Here is a 7,509-nt window from a genome sequence, read left to right as displayed (position 1 = left end):
GTTGTTCCCACATTTGATAAAGTTGTGTCACACTAGTAAAATACGATTTTACCCCTTCGACAAATAACTGTCGAGGAATTTGAATTTCGGCTGCCGTTAACTGCTGAGGAAATGTTTCATCAGATGAAACAGCCACATGCTCCCCCTACACACTATTTTCATCATCAACTTCATTTCTACCACCATTCAATCCCAAAATCCAATATTTTTTTTCATCAATTCTTAATCTAAAATCATTCAAGCATCAAGCATAGGAGGTATCAACATACTTTTGACGTAAAAAAACAGGTATTGAGACATGTCTGAGGTTGTACAAATTGAAGGGCGTGTTAGGTACTCTGCGTTTAAAAAGACGGTTAAGGTTATGATAACGCTGACGGACTCTCTTGACGATTTGAAGGCACAACTTAACACTTATTTTGAGCATCTTGGTGAAAATCAATATACACGTCACTTGTTTGGTCAAATGCCATGCATAGACCTAGGAGAAGATAGAGATGAATACGCATGGAAAACGACAAGTTATATGCCTTGGCTTATTCATGACGATAGCGACGTCGGATTTATATTTCGGAATATGGTGGAAGATAATATATTATATATGTATATTCGCTCCATATGCAATTGCGTTGAATGTAAGTAGGGACTTAATTTAATGATGTGTAATTTCAAACGTTTGTGTAATTTGAACCAAATGTCGGTTTAATTTAATCATGGACAATTGTAAAAAATATTGTATTTATCTTGTTTATGTTCGAGTTTCAATCTTGTATAAATTATTTTGCCTTTGGAAATGCTCTGGTTTAATTACATGTAAAAACTGGCCGAAAAAATGGCTTGGAAATGTTTAAAATTATGCAGAACCCACTGTCTGCATAATTAGTTTTCTTCGGCAGTTAACTGCAGCCGGATTTCAAATTCCTCGGCAGTTAACTATCGAGGGGGCAAAAGAGTAAAATACTCGTGTGGTACAACCTTATGTAAAGTGTAAACAACAATTCTCAAATATTTATGTTTCACTTTTGTTTTGGGTGAAATTTATTTTTCTTTATAATATTTCATTTCAATTTTGAGTACACAAAAGAAAAAACAAGGCTTAATAGGTCATTTGGTCCTTTAATTAATTTTAAGTTTTCATTTTGGTCCCATAAGTAATAAAACTTATGTTTTGGTCCTTTAATTGTTTCTCCGTCGGTCAAAAAAATCTCACACTGTTAAGTTTAACTCCAAGTGCCTATGGTCCACCATAGACCTTATTAATTTCTTTAGTTTAAACCGTTTGATATTTTTTTTCTTCTAAAAATACTACCACTAGATCATGCATGTCTACTATATCTAATTGTACACCACCACCAACTATTTTTTCAACTTTCTTCATCTTCTTCCATCATTCTCTTCATCATCTTCATCACCATCTTCATACCTTCATCAACACAGACCCAAAAAAATCCAGAAAATTATTAAATATTAAAACTCACTTTATTTTTCTAAAAAAATCTGGATCTTCATCTCTTCAAACATTCAAAGAAATCGAAAAGAAAAAAAACCATAAAAATCCCAAAAACAAATTCCATCAAATCCAAATAGTTAATTCATAATATGCAAAATCCAAATCAATAACAATAACCCAAGCTTCTCCTTCTTAGGTTGAATCCAAACGTGGAATCAATCATCAAACACAAAGGATGTTCAAAGAAACAATTAGTAATCGTTCTTATTTTTTCCATAGAAATCATTCTTTCCATCGAAATTCCTATTTTTTCAAAAGAAACATAACTGCAAAATTATAATTGTTCCATCAACTCCATAGCAATTTTGCAATTGAAAAAATAAACGGTTATTTCTTTTCTTCTCCGTGATTCAGTTTCCTACAAAATTTTGCAATCCTTACCACATTCCATTGAATTCTCACTCAATTTCCTTCATCAACAAAACCTAATCCCAATTAGATTTAATTCGTTTCAATCCCAACCAAAAAGACAGCTAATTCCCCTTCAACCCCGCCGGTGACACCGCACCTCCATGCGAGATCCCCTCCGTCCCGTCTTCCACCCTCGTTATGTTGTTAAGTTTTGAATTTTTTGAATTTGGGTTGTGAAGTGGAGTGTTTGAGTAGTGTTGATGGAGTGGTTGAAGAGATAATGAATATTCAATTTCATAGATCTTTACATGTTAGGCAGGGTATTGATGAAGTTGAAACAGCAAAAAGGGTTGTTTTGCATGTTGAAAAGGAAACCTGGAACGTGGAAAAGGAATCCATAATTGGAGAGTTTAATTTTGATGGTAGAGAGGAAATTTGTTTAAGAATATTTAATAATGATTAATGATGTTCCTATTTTTATAATATGAATTGAGAATGGTGGAGGAATTAAGAACATGTAAATGATTTTTGATTTTCTGGATTTCTTTTTGGATTTTTTTATGCATGTTCTTGAAGATTGTATAAAGAAGTTGGGGAAGAAGATCAAGAAATGGAAAAAAAAATTAAGTGTTGATGATTCATTGGAAGATACAATAGACTTGCATGATCAAACGGTCCTCTCTTAAAAAAAAATCAAAGGATTAAAATTGACAGATTAATAATATCTATGGTGGACTATCTATAATATTGGTCCACCACAGACACTTGATGTTAAAGTTAACGGTTAAGATTTATTTGACCGATGAAAACAAATGTGAGGGACCAAAACATAAATTTTATTAATTATAAAACTAAAATGAAAACTTGAAATTAATTAGAAGATCAAATAAACTATTACACCAGAAAACAATTAAGCGACTGATCCTTTGAAGATACTACGAGACGAAAACGATATGGCGCAGTAGTAAGGCAAATACCAAAACGACACGTGAGCGGACAGAAGGCATACCAATCACGTGAGGTGAGACAGTTAGGATCAGATAGTTAATCTTTGACTGAAAAGCAAGACTTGCCTCGAATTTCATCAACTAATTGAAAATTTTCTGTAAAAGTTTTTTTGTTTTGGTGAAAGGAAATGTTAACATTTCATGAAATTTAAGAGCAACCATTAAAATAAAAATAAAAATCAAGAGCAATTTGATACTAAGTGTATGATTTTTTTTTTCTTGAGGGGTAAATGTATGATTGTATAGCTACAAATGTCAACCTTAAAAAAACTATAAATGTCAACCTTAAAAAAATTGCAGTACAGTGTCAAATATAAATTTTATAAAAAAATGCAAAAATGTCAAATTTATATCTATTTTTCACTCATGTCAAATATGTCTAACATTTGATGTGAATGAGTAAAAAAATGATTAAATGACAAAGATTTTATGCCAAAAAAACAAAGATGTTCGTATGATTTTTAGATAATACGATTAATTACATTCAACAGTTACATTTGTTAAATTCTATTTTTTATGATCTATACTTGAATATAAGCAAACACTATTATATTTGGTGATTGTGTCTATGTAAGACTAGTTCTTTTACTATGTTCATTTTCATCTACATAAATAAATTTCAATTGAAAATTGAATGAAGATAAATGATATTTTGAGAAATACAATTAGTTGAATGTTGGTTTGTGATTTCTCTTCGAAATTTTTGACACTCTTGTGTTTATTGTCTAATAAATTTCTCACCTGGGAAAATCTTTGAAATTATGATTGTATAACAATCTCTCTGCAGCTGTGGCCAGTGGCTATTCTAGAAAAATAAGAGAAATTGGATCATCTGCAGCACTTTCTCTCCTGCACTCCCTGCTGCCTTTTTATGTTCCTATCTCTCACATGATTTCTCTCTCATTATTACTTCTTCCCTTTTTATTTATGATTTCTCTCTCCTCACACACAAAATCACAACAGCAGCACGTCCTGCCACTGCAGAGGATCCATATCCAAAATAAGATCATGCACATTATATGGCTTGCTTGTGTTTATTGTCTAATATGATTTGCTTTAGACAAAAGGTTGAAATATCAGGTAAATTGTTTGATAAGGTTAAATCTTTGTCATTTTTTTGGATGGAAACTTGTAACTAATGTTTAGTATTCGATATTAATCACTTAGCGGTTGTTTATTTTCTGTTTTTTTATCATGGATGGTTTGGTGTGAATAACCTTAGTTTGGGTTGTCTTCTTGTGCTAGGGAGATGATTTTGGATTAATATATTTAATTTTGGTTTATTAAAAAAGAAACATCCTTGCATGTATTTTGTAAGTGTCCCTTTGGACTCTATAAATATTTTGGAATAGAGGTTTGTCATCCCAATGAAAGGATGTTCTTACTTTTGTTTTAATTGTGATTGGTTGATTTGGTATTATAGCAATGAAACAGAGTGGTGATACGTTGATCACAATTGATGGCACACACCTCTTCTACCACCACACGCAACTTTGATATATGATCATCACTACCCAACCTAACACTCTCTTTCATTGTCCTCTTCTAGTAAAATGTTTTTTCACATCCGATGTATAATGGGGTAGAGGAAAAAGGATGTTAATCAAATCAAAAAATGATGGTTCCACACGTTTTTATCATTTCCTAAATGAGCTAACCATGACTCGGTATGCTTACATAGTCAATTAAACCTTACCTTAATATTCTCAACCGAAAAAAAAGGTTTTATTTATGTTGCTATTTTTGTGGAATTAGTGGCATGTTCTCACACATATATGTTGGGAATATATATGATAATAACAAAGTGCTTTTTACTGTGGTCAAAAAATAGAAGCACACTTTTTATATTAGAAATCACCACGCTTCAAAAGCATACCAAAAATATATACTTTCTCTCATAGCAATTTGGAGTGACACTTCCTGATCAGAAAAATACCACTTTTCCACCAACACAAAAACTCTTTCTTTCTTCTCAATTTTTCTTCCTATGTTACATTTTACATGTTTATCAAATTTAAACTGTGCGATTATGAGACGGATAAATCCTTAAGGATAGTGACTTCATCACGCCTCAGGTTATAATTACATAACTGTTTACTATTTTGCAGGTTAGATATGAGTTGTTAGTGAAGAATATTGATAGAGTCATGTCAGGATCCTAATTATACAAAAATATTAAGAACAGGTAAGTCCATTGAACCTTCTCTTTTACTTATATTTAATTGTTGTTTATATGGATATGTATATGTTGATTATTATTTAGAGATAATTATCATGGCTAATTTATACTACCATGTTAAGATTATTGAAGCAATGAGAGACTTGAGTTGGTCTTCAAGAAATAAAGGTTGGTAGCAATTCTTGTTGAAGTGTGCATGACTTGCACCGTACCGGTCATTGTCGCATTCAAGAATCCTTGTTTATGTCAATGCAAGTTTAGGAACTTGATTGAACATTTGATTAATCGAGCTTAATTTTAAGGTTGATAAAACATTGAGGCGGTCAAACTTAAACGATTCACTTGTATTCATAATACTACTAGTATTAGTTAAGATTCGAACTCAATCTATTCAAATTTCAAATTTAACTTGAGACCAATAACAAATACTAGTTTAGTTTGATTCCGTGCAACTTTCACTTAAAAAAAGAATGGGACTGCGATATGATCAAAGCAAGTTGCGTACTTGCAAGCATGCCTTGAGCCACAAAAGGGAAGGAAGCTTCGATGCTCGATACTTAAATCAATTAAACGCATTTGTAGATTGTTCAATTTATTATTGTTGAAGTCAACGAATGCTATGACCAATGCCGGATGCTCTTGCTGATGTTTAGATATGCTTTGTTATGTGTTTTTTATTAGACCATTGTTCTAAGGCCGTGCTAACCGGTGCCTTAGACATTAGTTATTATAGAAACAACACTCAATTTAAAACAGAGAGAGTAAATTTTATATTGAAAACTATATTTTTTACAGTTTTAAATATTGGGTTAATTAAGTTTTTGGTCTCTATAAATATCTGTAATTTTGTTTTTAGTCCCTATAAAAATAAATCACATTTTTTAGTCCCTACAAAATTTTCCGTTAGTGTTTTTAGTCCCTATAAATTTTTCTGTCAGCATTTTTAGTCCCTATAAAAAATTTCCATCAACATTTTTAGTCCCTAAAATGCTTAAGGAAAATGTCACAGGGACTAAAAAGTGTGATTTTATTTTGTAGGGACTAAAAACAAAACTGTGAATATTTATAGGGACTAAAAACTTAATTAACCCTTAAATATTTGATTACACAAGTTCAAATAATTCTTATTCTCATGTACATTGATTGACATTTTGCTTGTTTTAATTATCAAGTTTTCTTTCTAGTATCAATTGTCGTTACAAGGTTTTTTCAACAAATTAAAAAAAATGTAATGGTATTAAGAAAATGACTTAATGATGCACTCTTAACATTTTATTAAATTATTTGTGCTAATCGATCATAAGAGTATTCAAAATTACTACAACTGCATAGTAAAGTACATTCTCCGTTGTACCCAAAAAAAAGTACATTGTCCTTTTTTCTTTTAGTAATTTTTTGAGGGAAGCTACAAAAATAATTTTTTTATTTTACTAAAATAAATTTGTAAACAAGTAAACTGCAATTTTGGATCGTAAACTTGTAACTATCAATAAATTTGTAACTCCAAAATTATGAAATATCAAATAAATTATTCTCCAAATTATTTAACATCATTCAAATATTTCATCCGTCTAATAGGTTTGTTAGAGGTATCAGTGTGTTTAAATGACACCATAGTGTTCAAGTGACAGTGAGACACCATGGTTTGTCAAAGATAATATCACGTCACACAATATTAAATGTAAGTTTCATACCAGTTAAAAACTTAATTTACTTTTTATCCAATACACATAAAATTCATTTTTTTAACAAATAAGAAATTACATGTAGGGTTCTGTGATGTGTGATCACTTTGTGACAAACCATAATGTCCCTTAATGTGATGCCTTATCACTTCTTATAAAATTATTTGATGATGAGAGCATTTTGATGGACACAAAAAAAAAAAATCAGGGAGTAATTTAATATTTTGTATATTTCGGGTTTTAAATTGCAAGCACTCAAAAGGATGGTGTACTTTTTAAAAAAAAATATATCAAGACAATTAATAAGTGACTCCGTTTATCGGTGGAAACAGATCAGACCGTCCAACAGAAGCCTACCATCTGACCTATTTAAAGCCTAACTCGGTACTCAAAGGTTGAGCTCAAGCTTTTTATAAAGTTTATTTAATTAAATAAGATAGGCTAAAGCTTACTAAAAGTCTATTACCACCAACTTATTAAGCTTTTTATATATAATATATCTTCCATTATTAACATTGTTGATATATTTTTTTTTTTTAAAACTCAAACATCTTACTTTATCTATTTCTCTCTACGATCAATAATTAAAAATAAGTTACAATTAATAAATGATTAATATCATACTTTATCTATTTTTCTCTATGATAAATAATTAACAATATTATTGATAAAATCTCCTAAAAATAATAATATTATTGATAAAATAACAATTGATGTCTAGACCAAAAAAAAAATATTGATGTTGCGTTAAATTTTTAAATGAACAAGTAAATGGAA

Source organism: Medicago truncatula, chromosome 8 (genome assembly GCF_003473485.1).
Source record: "Medicago truncatula cultivar Jemalong A17 chromosome 8, MtrunA17r5.0-ANR, whole genome shotgun sequence".
NCBI classification, from domain to species: domain Eukaryota; kingdom Viridiplantae; phylum Streptophyta; class Magnoliopsida; order Fabales; family Fabaceae; genus Medicago; species Medicago truncatula.
Note: the sequence above shows the minus strand (reverse complement) of the source record.